The following is a 17,555-nucleotide window of genomic DNA, read 5'->3' as shown; positions in this document are numbered from 1 at the left end:
CGGATATTATACTCCAGAGCCAACCGGACCAAGTCCAGGTGCCTGGATTCTGGTGTAGCTGATGAGCTATTTTATGAAGTCTAGTTATTGCTGAATACACAGACGGTGCGTTATTAGGAATGAAAACGCAACAACTAGATCCGATGACTCTACAAGCTCCGCCCCTATCGGCCAGAATGACGTCAAGGACAAGGCGGTTCTGAAGAACAACAAATCTCATAGCAGACTGCTCTTCTGTTAAGTTACCTAGAGTGGAAGTAGTCTCATTCACTACTGCTTCAAGGGTTCTGGTTAACCTGCGTATTAATTTACTATTCTGGACAGGACCTATGAAGAAAAAGAAACCTTTATTGAAATCCGTATACTGTTCCAATGCAGTTTCAGTCTGATCGACAATTGGGGACTCGATCTCCCTTCTATGTCTGACGTGTACTAGATGGGTATTTCGGTGATAATCGGATGGGGCTAGGAAAACTGGTGGCAGTAGGAATGCAATATAACATGTTCCATCCCAATCTAGGGGCAAACGTACATAAGCGGTCTGACCACATATAAAGTAGGAATGACGTGAAGCTTTGAAAGTAGACTTCCCACTGTCACTGTACTCGACCACAGTAGTACAATCACTGTGTCCTAGGTGTACTGAACCATTCTTTCTAACACATAATTCGCCTTTCACTGGTAGAACTGTTATAGAAGGCAAGTCTGGATTGGTCTCGGACTGAACATTCAAAACCATGAGGTTAGAGGAAAAATTACCTAGATCATATACTTCATTTTCTAGATCTATCCCTGTCCTATGGGAAAGACCGTCCTTGTCTGGGAAACAGGTTTTATTCATAACTGTATTCAGAAGGGAAACTGTGGACTTATCGTCTAAAGATGACGTCAATGTAAACCATGCTCCACACGAACCATTGTGTGAAAACGGATAGGGAAAGAGTGGCAGAGCTCCCTTCACTGTCTGGTAAGGGGGGAGTCGACCACATACCCAGCAATTAGTGGCATTGCTGGTCTGATGCGAATAGTGTAACATACGAATAAAAGTATTGTTGCGCATTGCAAGTCGATAGGATAACTCGTGAGGGGGTAGTTCACTAAATGTGTGCTCTACAGTATCATTAGAGGAAAAGTGTACATGTGAATCAAGAGGAGGGAAAAATACGTGTAACATACAACTTATACATGTGATAGTAAGACTCAGAAAAAACATAAACAATAATGTAACGATGCATCTGCTTCGGAGACTTTTACAATATTTCATTTTCTTGAAGTTTCGTCTATCTCTCTCACTATGTGGGTCTATCTCTTACATGTCAGAAACCTGTCTAACCGCTTCACCCGAGGGGGACTTAAACAATTAAACGCTGTCTGACTTACTAGACCTCAATTTGACTTTATACTCCTGTTGCGGAGTTTTCTCTAACAGGGGAAGTTTAGAGTCAGTATCGGGGCAGTCCTTGAAAAAAGTCTTTGGACACGGTCCATGGAAGCGCTTGATATGACTGGAATGGAGCCAGCCTTTTCTTCCTTCCAGCTTTACGGCGGTCCTTGTGGTCATCAGAACGAGTTTTGGCTCCTTCCAGCGGGGCTCCAGAGGGCTTGAACGATCAAAATTCCGAACCAAAACTAGATCTCCTGGAACGACCTCGTGCGGTTTCACCTGGGTGTTGTCCGGAAAGGCAGCCGCGACCTGTGAACGACAAGAGAGTAGTGCAGACATCAAGGAAGCCAGGTAATCTGTCAGCATGTTACTGTCAACATCGGTGATTTTACGAGGCATAGGTGTACCCCACATGTTAGGGGGACGACCAAAAACAATTTCGTAGGGTGACAAACCAGATCTGGAGTGAGCGACCATTCGCATATAGAAGAGGGCAACCGGCAGGGCTACCATCCAATCTACACCTTTTTCTGCACAGACCTTTGCTAATCGTATTTTCAGAGTTTGATTGTGTCGCTCGACGAGGCCAGCTGCCTCGGGGTGTCGTACGCAGTGGAATTTCCACTGGTACCCTAACAGAAGTGATACCTGTTTCATGAGTTCGGACGAGAATGGCTGTCCATTATCTGAATACACGACACGGGGCAAACCATATCGAGGGAAAAACTCACGTACCAGCTGCTTGGCAGTGGTCACGGCAGTATAATCTGAGACTGGATATGCTTCTGTCCATATGGACAGAGCGCATACAACTACGAGGACATACTTGAATCCTCGACATCGATCCATCTGGATATAATCCATCTGGAGGACTTCAAAAGGATGGTCAGGAGGATGAAATCCACCTTGTTCCACAGGAACACCTTTACCTGGATTGAACTGACAACAGATCATGCAGGTACGCACTTTCTGCTTCGCCGCTGCTCGTAAATGCTTGTTAAACCAGAGGTTCTGGATGCTGTCTAACATGGCTTTTTCTCCTAAGTGTGCTGGACTATGTGCTGTATTAATGATGGCTTGAACCATAGAGTCGGGGAGAAACCATGTGGCTTTTCCCTTCGTCAACCATCCCTGATCTGTTTGGACCCCTCCTTGTTCGGTCCATTTCTTGATTTCATCAGGAGTAGCATGTGTCTGTATGTCTAGTACATCTTGTGTAGGGTCCTTGACTGTCATACAAGTCGTCGGGACTGGAACGTCTGTCTTGGTCGTGTCAGCTGAAATGTCTGGAGTCTGAGCTGTAAGCTTGGCTGTTCGATCTGCCAGGTCGTTACCCTGGGAAATGGTGTCAGTGACTCTCGTATGTGCTTTGCACTTCATGACGGCTATAGCCGTAGGTAAATGTATTGCTTCTAACAGAGTTTGAATGAGGGGGCCATGCTGAATCTTGGCTCCATGAGAGGTCATAAAACCTCTTTCTTGCCAGAGGACTCCAAAGTCGTGAACGACTCCGAATGCATAACGTGAATCTGTATATATGTTTACTTTCAGGTTCTTGGCTCGTATGCAGGCTTGGGTCAGAGCGATGAGTTCTGCTGCTTGAGCAGACAGGGTGTCAATACGATGTGTTTCTATAACTTCAGTTTCAGTAGTTACTGCATATGCTGCCACTAACTCTCCTGTACTTGTTCTCATACATGAACCATCCACATAAAGTGTCAGGTCTGGGTCAGGTAATGCAATGTCCGTCAAGTCTTGTCTTGGCTTTGTTATGGTGTTAATAACTTCCACACAGTTATGTGTTGTAGGGTTTGAGGTAATCGAGGGTAACAGTGTAGCAGGATTTAATATATTACAACGTCTGATCTCTATGTGTGGTTGAAACAGTGTCAGTTCATATCCTGTCAATCGAGCTATAGTCAAGTGCTGAGTCTGTGTTCGGTTTAAAAGAACTTCCACGGAGTGTGGAACCTGTACTTTCAGGGGGTGTCCTAACACTATGGAATCACTCTGTCTGATAGCTAAGGCTGTGGCGGCAACTGATTTGAGGCACGCAGGCAAGGCCTGGGCTACTGGATCCAATGTGCTAGAAAAATAGGCACAAGGCTTGTGTTGTCCTGCTTGATCTTGTGTGAGAACAGATAATGCTGTACCTTCGCGTTCAGTGACAAAAAGTGTAAAAGGTTTACGGTAGTTTGGTGTCGCTAAAACAGGAGCTTGACATAAAGCTTTCTTTAAATCTTCAAAAACAAGTGTATGTTCCTGGGTCCAAGGGAGGACAGTCGATGTCGCTGCCTCCTGTGTTGTCAACTGTATCAGTGGCTTGGCTAGATATGCGTACTGAGGGATCCATTGTCTGCAGTAAGAGGTGAGGCCGATAAAAGCTCGTACCTCCTTCTGTGTCTTGGGCTGTGGAAGATGTGCAATTAACTGGATACGGTCAGGTGTCAGCTGTCTACCCCTCTTGGACAGCAAGTGTCCAAGGTATACCACTTGCTGGACACAGAATTGCAGTTTCGAAGGGGACACCTTGTGTCCCATTTCTGCCAGAAAATACAAGACTGTCAGTGACGCGCGTTCGCAGTCACGTTCTGTACGGGCTGTAATTAATAGGTCGTCAACGTACTGGAGCAGGGCAGTGTCAGTTGGCATGTGAATACTATCTAGTTGACGTTTCAGTGCTTGACTGTAAATACTAGGACTTTCTGTGAACCCTTGAGGTGCACGTGTAAATTTATAACTTCTTCCATTTAAACAGAATCCGAAAAGGAACTGGCTGTCCGGATGGATGGGTACACTAAAGAAAGCGTTCTTGAGATCGATAACAGTAAAGAACGCGGCTTCGGAATCAATGGCAGTTAATAGGGAAGAGATATCTGGAACCACTGGGTACTGGGGTATGATACATTTATTAAGTTCTCGAAGGTCAATTACTAGTCGATAAACTGGAGGTGCATTTGGGTCAGTACGTTTAAGAATCGGGATGATCGGAGAATTACATACATTGGAGTCAGTTTCTACAACCACTCCTTGAGCAATGAGCTTGTCAATAATTTTCGATAAGGCTGCTACAGCCTCAGGTGGCAGCTTGTATTGTCGGATTCGTGGTAGTACAACTCCTTGTTTCAGAGTGACACGGTATGGTGTAATGTGCATACAACCTACATCAGTTGGACCTTGCGCCCATAAATGCTGTGGTACATTCAGTAATCTTGGATCAAAATCTCTTAACACATAATGTCCTTTAAAATCACCTAAAAACAATCTCACTCCTTCCGGAGAACAACAAATCACTGCACCCAGTTCTTTCAATGTTTTAATGCCAAGTAAGTTTTCTGGACATGATTTCGTAAGTAACAAGTCTGTAGTTCGGGACAATGGACCAACTTCTAGGGAAACTGGTTTCGATATTTCATTAACAATAGGCTTTCCTGAAAATCCCAGGGAAACATTTCTTGAGCCTGAGAGAGGGGCCCCTGGAACCTCGTCATGACTGATGGTAGTCCTACTTGCCCCTGTATCAATCAGAAATTTTCTGTCTTTCCCTAATACCTGACTGTGTACATAGGGACCCTCTTGATCTACAGGAACCTCGATAAGAGGCAAGCCAACCTCTCTCTCCAGGCTGTTTCATGAATACTGCTGATATTCTGGATAATCTGACTGTGCGTACTGGTACATCTGCTGTGTAACTTGTTGTGTGGCAGCTATAGGCTGCGGTACTGTTACTGTCTGTTGTGCGTTCTGCGGTGGTTGCGTGTTTTGCGGAACATGTTCCTGTCTAGGAGGACGCGGTCTCTCTTTCGTCTTACCAGTAGCTATGTTGTGTTTCAGAACGGCACATTCGTTTATATAGTGACCTGGCTGTTTACAATAATTGCATGTCCCTTTTACGGGAGCCGCAGAATGACTAGTCTGATTCGTACCCCTCTTCTGACTATCCACCGGAACAGACTGTGCAACTAGTACTTTCATTTTCGTGTCTTTCATACGTCTTCTTTTGTGTTCTTGCTCTTCTCTGATTCGGTTCTGGTGGTACTGTAACATTTGTAACATTTGGGACAGGGTATTAGCTTGCCAGGTACTCTCAACTTTCAGTACTCGATTTTTAACTTGTGGTAAAGAATTCTCTACTAATTTGGTAACAAAAAGATGTGGATACGACTCACTACTCGTTTTCAAGCCGCTATTAATAATGAAACATTTCTCAAATCTGGAATAAAAATCACTAGTGTCTTCGTCTTGTTTCTGTTTACAGGCTGAGATGGCATCCCAGTCTTCCTTTTTCGTGGTTAGTAATCTTGGCAAGACTTGTATTAACAACTCGGGCAATGCTTTGGCTTTTTCCCCGAGACCAGTACCAGGAACCCGTGTTTTATCTTCGTCTTCTAATTCTGCCCAGTCTATCTTTTTCTCTCCCACCTCCCATTCTTTTTCTTTAAGTTTTTCATATATGCCCGCAGGCAACAGAACCTTTAACATTTTAATGATATCGGGATACGTGTATTCTCCCATGCGGAGCATGTCTTTTAATTCATGGTGGAACCCTGCTGGATCTTTATCGTGACAGGGCACTAACTTTTTCATTTCCAGTAGTTCTATTTTCGTTAAAGGGGTGTAAACAAATACGCGTTCGAGCGCACCTCCCCCTGTCCGAACAGGATGAACTTCTCGCAAGGGATTCTGTCTGTCTATGTAAAATGTCTTCCTTACTGGGGGTGGAACAGGAACAAAATGTGGAGTCAGGAACGTTCTGTATTTGTGGCGTTGTTCTAAAATGACATTAATCAAATCGGTACCTAGGCCTTTCCATCTGTTTAGGAATAACTCGTCCAATACATTATATAGGGGACCGGGATCAGAATGCTGATTTTCGTACAGTGTAATGAGGTGTTGGATCATGTACATACCCACCAGTCGCTGTTCGTCTGGGGAAAGTTTTAGAAACGTTTGAGCCACTACTTCGTCTGCAAATGTGCTAGAATCACTAGTCCATTGGACTGCTGATCGGGCTAGTTCCTGTTCATGCATGGTACTAAGCTCACTGTAACCTATTCGTTGTTTCAAAACTTTATCGGTAGCTTGGAATAAATGCTCGAGAGAACACTGTTCTGGTACGGGAGGAAGAAAGGTTTTCTTACATTCTAGGCGTGTGGCTCTGTCAAAAGGTCTCGCCCTACCTACGTACGCTATTCTATCTGGGTTCTCTATGTCCACATCTTCATCTGAAGTGTCATTCTCTTTCTCGGTTTCTCTCGTTGCTTTCTCCCTTTCGTGTATGCCTAGAATTTCCTTATGGATCTTTCTATACATGGATTCTATACAACCTTGTTTACTGTGTTTTCCTTCTGCTATGTTGTCACTCCATTTTATCAGGACTTTCATCTCGTCCTTGTTTTTACCTGGCTGGTCTTGTTCTCTTATTAAACAATTTATCAAAAACTGCAAGATCATATTTTGAGTCTATACTTTCCTGTGTGCCATAGCCTCGTGAATACTTTCTGGTCTTTCTCCTGTTCTGATGAAATGATATATTCTATCTAAATGTTCCCTCATTTCCGGTAAGATAGTCAAATAGTTTGTAACACGTCGTAGACGTATGGAATATAATATCATCTGATCTTCGCCTGGCACTGGGTCATATCTACAATCCGTAAGGTATTGTTTGAGGGCTGCGTATGTAGCTACTTTTGGCGTGCGCTGTAATGCTGCGTCTCTCAGCGTCATTCGTTTTACTTGAGGTGGGGTGATAGGGGTACCTCCCCCTGCTCCTCCTGAACTAGAATCGGCAACTAATACTGGATGTGCCGTTGCTGGTAAGGTGACTGGTAAAGTAGGCAAGCGTAATGTGGGTTGGTCCTGGGTTACTGGCGGATTAAAAGGATTCCCGGGACCAGTGGCTGGAGGAACAGTAATCACGTTATTAACAGGGTTTTGAGGTTGAGCAGGCGGAGTAGGATTCGGATTTGTATATTCTGGGGCAGTGTCGTCTAAATAGGAAGAAAGGAAAATTTCAGCTGCGGTCGGTTTATGACGTAGCTTAGTCGGGACCAATGGTGGCGGTAAATTACAGGGTATTTCCGGGGTCGCCTTCGGCAGGCCCTCGGCGAGAAGGGGATACATGCCTTTAATAAGGGCTTTTCTTTGTCTGTCTGACTGTTCTGCTCTAACTCGTTCACCTTCTTCTAGTAGTTCCCTTTCTTGGGCTTTTTCTGATGATTCCCTACTTAGTTCTGCTTTTCTGATTTCTTTTTCTGTTCTTTTATGCGATTCTTTACGCCACAATTCTATGGCATCTTTCTGGGATTGTCTGGCTTTCTTTTTCCATAATGCTTCCTCTACTCTCATGATGCACTCAGCATCCCAGGTTCCTGAAACAGGCCATCTATATTTCTCTTCCAGATGTTTGGTATAGTCTACCCATAAGTCTAAGTACAGTATGGCATCTAAGCCATGTTTATGATACATGAAATGTCCGGGACTGTCCCTAGGTGGGACAGGAACTGCTTCTTCGAGTATCCCTTTTCTGGTTCCTATCTGACGTAACTTTGAAAACAGAGGCATATTTGAACGTACAATGAACTTGAACACAATGAACACAGTAATGAATAGCAAAACAAATCATTCATACCACGACATCAAAACACATTAAAAACAGTTCGAACAGATACTACCTAGTACATTAAAAACATAATACTGGAAATCTCGAGAGACTATACTAGAAAACAGAATTACTAGAATTACTGGATGCACTGCTAAAACAGTACAGAACATACCGGTCTCATAAAGAGACACGTCATACCGTATCCACCTAGATGAACACGTCGGACCGGATCTGTGTACCCAGACCCGTCTGGACCGGGCACAAATTAATGAACCCGTCTAGATGCGTTCCCAGCAATGGTACTCACCGGGAAGCAATACTGAAGGCCTCGGACTGGACTGGACTGGACTGCTACGACGTCTGGTTACTGCTACGCACTACGCACTACGCATGCGCTTCGGGCTTCGGAAACAGGTGGGCCTCCGGATACCTCGGACCTTGCTCTCTCGGCTTGGGCTCTGGTCGGGACTCTCCGCATTCCTCACCGCCTCGTCTGGATGCTGGACCGCAGCCTCCGTCTCCTCCGTGGGCCTGAGGGAGTTTAGCAGGAAAACCTGCAGGTGCGCAGAAGGGGTCCGTCACGGCTGTAGAAGGGGTCAGGGGGCCTGCGTTACATCGCCGGCGCGTGGGGAAGGGGACTTCCCTGTTCGGGCGCCATTATGTGGTAAATAAATAAATTACCGGTACTATTTTTCTATGCATTAAATGAAAAGGATAGTTCAATGAATGAGAGGCAGAGTCCGTGGTATCTGAGTCATACGGGCTTTAATTAAGTGGCTCGAGCCAATGGATATCGGGTTCCATCACCTACTAAGGTTCAGGAAGGGACATTCAACATTTCATTAACATCATACAATATATATAGTAAAACCGTACAGCTACATTGAATACAGTAGGCGTAACAAGTGAAAAAGAAAGATAAGAACATATGGGCGTGAAAGAAGGCGTGCACAGGGCGTGCACGAAGGTGTGTGATGTAGACGTCACAGAAGTGTCATAGGTGGGTGGACACATGGAGGGGGTTTCATGGGCAGCTGGAACCTTTAACCTACTGGTGCGCACAAAACGAGTCATGACGTGTAACTGGGGAGAGCTGGGGGGCGCTGAATTCTAGCACTAGTAGAGGAGACTGAAGTCTGGGATGTCAGAACGACCTGTACCTATAATGTATCTGATATCTTGTGTTTGGAGAACATGTTGCTTGATTCTAAAAGTCATCAGAGCAAAGGCTACTTGTCACTAAAGGCTAGTGTATGCATATATTTCTTCATGTATTGCGTGGACTATGGATCTTCTATGGATACTAATTCAGTAAATCACTTGCATGGAGACAGAAAGACTAGACTGTAGACGGATATGTTTATGCTGTTCGTTAGCTAGGAATGTGAATCCGGGGAGCTGAACAGATAACTGTAGGCATAACATATTCTTGGCAGGCAGGCCAGGCCGAGCCGGGCACCGCGTTGCTTGGCAGGAAGTAAGGGAAGGGTCAGGGATGCAGGCGGGGCTGCTTCTCTCGGAGTGGTTCAGGAGGCTTGAGGCCTGGATCTCGTGTCCGGGCCCTGTGGGGCCTTAGAAACGGGTGCATCTCGATGATTTAACGTGCACCATGTAAAGACGGTGGCAACATAGGCCTGAAAGCCTAATCCAGGTTGCTTTCACGAAGGACTGGATAACTGACATACTAACGTTGGACGCAACTGTAAATGCGTCTTTATTATCAGCCATGGAGGGGAAATGCATAGAAATCATGCATATATATTACATGTTGGGGGACACGTAGGGACACATAACAGGGCATAATTCAATTTTCCTCAGGTGGGTGGGCCAACTGCAGTGTTAGAGTCAGATGGAGGGGGGTGGGTCAACTGCAGTGGTAGGGTCAGATGAAGGGGGTGGTGAGTTAACTGCAGTGGGAGGGCTTGATGGAGGGTGGGATGGGCTGGTCTTTACTAGTTTTGGGATCTTGTAATGGTTAATGGTATGAAAGGGAATAGGGAGGGCAGGTGAATTCTTGGAGCACGAGTTTTTGGGTGTGGAGGTACTGGGCTGGGATATGGAAGTATGGGTTTCTGGAGGAGGTTGTGGCTTTGAAGACCAGGGGGATTTTCTTTTGGTGAGTGATTTGAGTCTACTTCTTTTTCAGTGGGAAGGCGGGTTCGATGGAAATGGAAAGTGTGGGACAGTGGATTTCTTTTTCTTGGTAGGGGATTGGTCGGTTTGGGTAGGGAAGAGGTCAAGGGCAATGAGGTGGAGTTTCTTGGCAGAGTGGGTACGAAAAGAGGCAAGGGTAGGGGTTGTGGAGGCAGAGGGTTGTGTGGTCTGCTGCGTGTCTGTGGATACTGGTGTGTCTTGTGATATGTATGTGGTGGTGAGTGTGCTGTCTGTCTTGTGAGTTTACGTGTGTGTGTGTTTGTCCTTGTATCTGTGTGTTTGTACACTGCATGTGGCTGTGGAGGTGGATGCATGTGTATCTTTACGTGTGCTTGGGTCAGGGAGGGTAGTTGGGACTGTGGATGGGGAAGAGGCAGAAGAAGGGCGGGACAGCTGGATCTGGGATAATTCTGCCATCAGTGTGGAGGCCAGAGCCTGATTGGATCTCTGTAGGGCAGACATGTACGAATGAATGCCCTCCAGGAATTATACCATTTGTTTGAGAAGATTGGTATGCACCTGGAGGGAATTCAGCACTGCTGTCTGCCCTACAGAGATCTGCTTCAGGATGTCAATGGCCTCCACACGCAGGGCAGCAGGGGAGACAGAGGCAGGGGATGAGGTGCCTGGCACAAATCAGACACCTCCCCTTCTAGGGGAGCGCCTAGAGAAAATGTTCTTGGGAGCAGCTAGAAGGCTGGATATGTTAGGGATGGTGGTGGCCTCTGATGTAGAGGATTCATTCCCTGGGTCATCCACGGCCACACGGGAGTCCTGATTGGATATTGAGCTTGTCATAGAACCAACAGATGCTCCACCCAATATGCCCTCAGTGAGGCTCCCCTCACCCTCTGAGCCACTGGTTCCCTCTTGCTTGGACTCAGCACTAGAACCCGTCTGGCGAGCTGCTCCCCCTTGTTCCATGGTGCTGCCTCTTTCGATGGCCGGTTCTGATGCTGTGAATAAGAAGTCAAATGAATCACGAGTCGTCCATAAGTATTTGACACATAGGTACATTGCAAATTTTCACAGATTAACCAACTACATCAATTGGACTTATGCATTTATTTTTGATACTGTTCCATAAATACCACATGCTATTACGCAAGTTAACTTATGCACCATCACACATGATGTTGTCAGTGACATTGGGTGTAGCAATACCAAAATCCATAATGTCAGCTACCTCACTATGTACCAGCTGAGGTAATGTCTTTCGCTGCTGATGATCTTGTGTAATGACATACCTGTCTCATCTAATACAAGGGAGTTTAGACCTCACAATGGGAATAATAGGAGCCACACATTTGAATTGAGATATGGTATCCCTTCTGCAATCCCTTGTCATCAACTTGGGAACCATTGGGTCTAATATCACAGGTCATAGAACTTTATTATCATACATCAAGCTGGTGTAGTCCTTGCATAAATCATACCACAAAGATAACAGTGATTGTGCTCTTCTGTACTGTAGCTTTAGTTCTTTTCCGTCATGTCACACATCAAACTCTTATTGTGGAGACACCAAGGTAGTAGGCGTAGCTAGGATGAGAGGTACGTGGCCCACAGTTTTGTGTCATCTATGCACAGTGTTAGGAAGATGAATCAGAATGGTGTGCACATTGGTCAACACACTGCGCAGTCCAATGACTGCATCCTCACAATGCTTCAGGTGGATCACTATGCCACTGGTCCCTCTGGGTGCATCGTCTGTACAGACTATTAGCAATGAACATCTCGATTTAAAAATTTTAGTCAGCACTTTGTACCATTCTGTCCAGACTGCAGAAGTACACATTTGTAAAGGCCAAGTCTGAATGTACCTCACTTCTGTTTGCCATCATGCACACTTTGTACAGCTTAAATTGCTCTTGATTGCCATCTCGTTTTGTTAACGCACTTTAAAGTGATGCATATATGACATGTCTGAATCTAACAGTGATGCATCGAACACATGGTTTAAAAAGGCATCAAGTATAACCAGTGAAGAGCATTTACACACATGGGAACCATTGTGAATTTGTATCTAACAGCATCCCTTACAATCCCAGCCCTGTTTCCACCAGTGACCAACTTTGTTTACCACAGAATGGCATGTGCCATCACCAGTACAGAGTCAGACACATGGACTCACTCATTGGAATAGAGAGAATTGACTTTTCCACCCAATCATGTGAAAGGCCAGTGTGACAGGTGACCTGAGTTAGCAAACCTGTAATTAACCCATGGGATAGATTGGAATACACTGAGCACCAGGAATGGGACATAACATTGAGCACACTGACCAATCAATACTCACCAATGCCTCAACATAGACACCACCTCGTTCAAGTATAGCATGGGCGTTTACACTTGAGTGCTCCAACAACAACATACTTCACAGATTTGGTGTGACCACACATAGAACAGTTCACACATTAGTCAATTTGCTGACACATGTTGAGCAATCACAATATTTCAGAAGGTTATCTCCATGCACATGTTGATGCAATACTTCAGATCACATGAGCATGGCACTACTGTCACTACCCAGAACATATTATCCTCACATGTTCCAGGTGAAAGGGGCATATCAGGCATCTACTTATCCTTATGCATATGCATCTTTTAATACTGAACAGTGGTTTCGTGTGTCTTACAACCTTTAAAAGAGCCAGCAGGATAAGATACTTCAACATGCATGGTTAAAAAAGTTGTGCAAATAGGCACATACTCACCCTCTCCTTGCTGCTGTCTACCTCTCAACTTCCCATCCTGGTCAGGGAAGACCACTGCAAGGATGCGGAGCATGTGGCGGGGTCAGGGTTTGGTGCGCTCCCCTCTTGCCTGGAGGTGACAGGCCCAGCTGGACTCTCGCAATCTTCTTGGTCCAGCCTCTCAGATCCTGCCACTGTTTCCAACAATGGAGGATGTGCTGATCAGTGGCCACGGGGCGCACCTTCTCGGAATGGTCCTCCACAGTTTATCCTTCTGATGGGAGTCAACCTGAAAGGATGAGATGGTGACAGACCCTTAGTTCACATGCAACATGTACAGAGACAAAAACTGGTACACATAGGTCATGGTCAGACTGTCAACAGTGTCTAAAGGGTCGCCAAGTGACATTATGTGGAGGTCTCCTGTGTTCAATGATGACTCTATCCCATGAGAATAGTGATATGATGTTTACACAAGTATATAGACTTCTACAGCAGTCTACTTGCCCATACCAGTTATCTACACACTTTGAAACTTTTAAAAAGCAGTTTACATGCTTGTCTATGAGATTCCTAATGCCAGTAGTGCATGCTTATTGAACATGTCAAGTAACAAAGCTGTGCGATCATCACTCATCTGCTCCTCTGGTTTGCCATAGAGCTGCCCGAACAGAGGCAGGGAAGTGTCCAGCAGCATTTGTTTTTCCTCAGCTGTGAAGGCTAGGGCCCTGCGCTCTGTTCGTGCCATAGCAGCTCCCGGAGGATGTGAGCAGCAAAAGAGAGATGGGGAGGTGCAGGAATCAGGCAGTTAGTGCAGGCAAGTGAACTCTCTAGGGAACCGACAGACTTATATCTAAACCGCAGAGGCGGTCTTCAGTCCATGCGGCCAAAGCAATAGGTACGTGTCGGTCATATTTTCCAAATCAGTCCAATGCATTCCATTACTCACAGATGAAACGCCTACTGTGCGATTAAAAAATACCATCAGACCGCAAGTGATTAATTGGCAATGGGAGTGACCCACATCAGTTTCCACGCGATGCGGACATAATCCGAAACCCACATCTCTCACCCTAACAACTAACAGCTTATGGCTGTGTCCAATTTCGTTATGATGCGCCTACCGCATCCTTTGAAAAATCAGTGGGTAGGGCAGTCACTTTTGTAAATGTGATTTTGTGAAAATCCACAGCTGGGTGCAGCTTTTTCCTGGTGAAAAAGATATCTAAGTGAAACACTCACACCCCTATGCTGACCTAACCTTGAGGGGCACATGACACACTGATTGGGAGGCTAATACCAACTGGAAAACAAACAGCTCCATTTAGCCTTTTAGGATTGGTCACAGTCACAATGAGTTTTTTGGGCAATACAAGTATAGTCTTTACTTAGTCACCTCATTAACGGACAGTGTGACCCAGTATGCAATCCGTGTGCTGTGAGACTGGAAAGGTTTTTCAAGTCCTGGATAATGCATTTGCCAAGGAATGACGACACTTTGACATTAAGCAGCCACATGAGCTTAGGTTTGATTTGTGATTTACTTACTAGTGTAGCTTTGTGTCCCACACTTAGGTGAACGACAGCATTATATGGAACTCCTACATAGTTAATGGTTTGTTTATAAAATTGTTTGCGTAATGCAGACATGACAGTGTCCACCCTGTGAAAGTAATGTGCCTAATTCCCATTGTGAGACGCTGTGTGTATGTGGTGTCCCACCTATAAGGCATTACATGATCCTATTGTGAGTACATTTGAACCATATGATTGTTCTCACAAACCTAAATCTAGGTTACTTTGGTTATGAGCTATTGAGTATGTCATGCTTGCTTTACATGATCAGTGAGAGACACTAGTGGAGTTTATTCTACTACACTCTAATTGCTGTGTCACCATACCATGGAAACATTTCTAGAAAGGGTCAGAATGCTGTGATATGTATCTAGGGACAACCGTACTCATTGAAATGTGTATTTCTATTGACATCTAGGTTTAGGTATGGTCATTTTTGTTTACTCTTTGTCAAAGTGCATGTTGCTTGGTACATTGTGAACTAACACCAACTGTGTTTACACTCTACTCATAGGTATCGCAGACAGCCTCCAGTGTACAGGCCCTTTCCAGACCTACAAACATTGAAAGAACGGGACGTCACCAATAAATACTGTTTCACAAGGGCAGCAATTGATGAGTTGTGCCAGCAGCCGTCACCTCATTTGCAGGCTGGTCGCACTTATTCAACAGCACTAACCCCCAAGGTGAAGGTAATGGCTCATTGCATTTCTTTGCCATGGGAACATTCCAGTACACAGTGGTTACATCGGGTGGAATGTCCCAGCCCATGTTCAGCAATGTCCTTTGCAAAGTGTTGCAGGCATTGAATAGTTACCTGGACCACTATATAAAGTTTCCTAAAACAAGAGAGTTGTCTGACATCAAGACTGGTTCTACGCCTTAGGACGGATACCCCATGTAATTGGATCTATTGATGGCCCCCATGTTGAGTTGATCACACCACAGGTCAATGAACAAGTGTATCACAACAACAAAAATTATCACTCCATCAATGTCCAGGTGGTGTGTTCGGCTGACATGTTCATCTCACACATCTGTGCCTGTTTCCCTGGCTCAGCCCATGACGCACACATCCTGCAAAACAGCGCCATCCCACATTTGATGAGTCAACTGCAACCTAAATGGGCCTGGCTTGTTGGTAGGTGATGTTGTCTGTGTATGTTGCAGTGTGTGTTGGTTGTATGTCAGATAGGGATATGTTGAAGTCTTTTCTGTGTTCAATGTAGGACACTCCGGATACCCCAACCAGTCAGGGTTACTGACACCACTGTGCAACTGAGTCACCCCAGAAGAAGTGTGCTTTAATGAGACAGATTGTTGAGCGGACTTCTGGCCTTCTGAAAACACAATTCTGCTGTCTGGATAAGACAGGAGGGGCCCTACAATATGCCCCAGGAAAGGTGTGCTAGATCCTCGTGGCTTGCTGAATGCTACACACGTGGCAATATGTAAGGGCATGCCTCTGATAGTGGATGAAGGAGACCAGCAGGGGCCACCGATGGAGGATCCAGGACTGGGCCATGATGACAGTGGTGATGATGATGATGGAGTGGATTTCAGATAACAGCTTATCCACAACTTTTTCACTTGACTATAAGTATGCAATGAGAGGAGGTGACTAACCCCAATTGTTTGTTTTTGTGTTGCTGGTGGACAATGTGTATGTATGCTTGTGAGTATATGATTACTGTCAAGAGGTTTTTTCTAAGAGTGGTCATTGACATGGTCAGCTTTACATGTACAGTTTTTTGTGAAGTCTAGCTATTGTTAACAGTGACATTAGATGACATGATTCTGTGACTGGTGGTACCTTATTTCTGATTTCCAAAATCTGCTCTTTGTGCTTTTGTTACCAGGGTACTTTCCCATGTCATCTACAGAGTGGACTTGCAAGTTGTGACCTCACCAGAAACATGATGCTTTGACAGACTCCGACATGGAAATGTTCCTGAACTCCTTGGTACACACTTCCTTTAGCCCTGATAGTCTGTTCATTTTGTTTTTTATTGCCTTTCAGTACTGTGTGATGTGATTAAACTTTGTGTTCAGGCACCAGGTTGTATCACGAGAATAAACCTGTGTTCCACATTGAGGTGTGCCTTGTCTGATATTACACATCCAAAAAGCTTTCGAATCAAAGTTTGACCATGATGAACGGGTTTTCTAAAAATACTTTTTGATTGGGCTGGTAAATAGTGATAGTTGTGTGAACAATCGACTTCCAGTGAATATGTACCGTGTACTACGGTGTATGTATTAACCTGGTTGTGTATATCTATCATGCTGTGTCAAAGTTCATTTACTCACGGTCACTAAATTTACTATTTACAAGTAATTGGTTACCTATGTTGTTGACACTTTCATCATTGTGATGAGAAATTGATTCCAATATGTACATTTTGGATTTGAAGTCATGAAATGAGCAAGTATTGTGTAAAGTGGTTTATTTTGGTATAGACAGTGATAAAATGAAGCCACACAATGGTGGTGTTCTGAAAATAAATTTGGGGAGTTTATAGTGGTGTAGATTAAATTTACCAAAGACAAACCACAGGTATTTGAGTCTGAAGTTCAACTTTGACTCTCCATCTAATATGGGACAGTTATTTATGACAGTCAACAAAGTGAACACTTGGCACACACTGGAGGACATCAAGGGCAATTTTTCACTTCCTGGGGAGGTGCCTTGCCATCCAACTCTCATTGATGTTTCCACGGAAGCCCCTTCCCACGTTTGGGTGGGGGACCCACAGCTTCGCCCCTTCCCACGATGGGTCAGGCTCTTGTGGTGCTGGTGACTCTCTGCCAAAATCTACTTCCCTCCATATGGTTTGCACAGTTGTTGGAGCAACAGATTTTGTGAGCACCCTGGAGGTGCGGTGAGGTGATTGGCAATCTGGCGGAGGCTGGTACTGATATCCCGCAGCACTAGTCATGTAATCAATTTTGTTGTTGAATGTGTCCAGCCATTGGTCTTGGGCTGCCTGCAGCTGCTCGATTTTCCGGAGGATTCCTATTGCTTGGCCCACTTCTCCCTGGTAACCCTCGTAGGCATTGATCACCCGGGAAAGGTTTGGGTGATCATCATCGGCAGTACCAACTGCTTGACGGCGTGGATCCACATGGCCCCTCCCACCAC

The 17,555-nt window shown here is 45.1% G+C and overlaps 1 long non-coding RNA gene across 1 annotated transcript in view; it reads right to left on the bottom strand.

Annotated features, from left to right (window-relative positions):
* Nucleotides 1–8,736: 8,736 nt before the first annotated feature.
* The window catches only part of LOC144819543 (uncharacterized), a 34,870-nt gene continuing 26,051 nt past the window's right edge, over nt 8,737–17,555 (bottom strand). Inside the window, exons 2-3 of the long non-coding RNA XR_013607437.1 lie at nt 12,860–13,127; nt 8,737–11,098 (exon numbers count right to left, since the gene is read on the bottom strand). This is a non-coding gene — a long non-coding RNA (uncharacterized LOC144819543). The remainder of the gene's footprint in view (nt 11,099–12,859; nt 13,128–17,555) is intronic.

Source organism: Lissotriton helveticus, chromosome 2_1 (genome assembly GCF_964261635.1).
Source record: "Lissotriton helveticus chromosome 2_1, aLisHel1.1, whole genome shotgun sequence".
Taxonomy (NCBI): domain Eukaryota; kingdom Metazoa; phylum Chordata; class Amphibia; order Caudata; family Salamandridae; genus Lissotriton; species Lissotriton helveticus.
The sequence above is the reverse complement of the archived record's forward strand: the minus strand, read 5'-3'. Positions and strand labels throughout refer to the sequence as shown.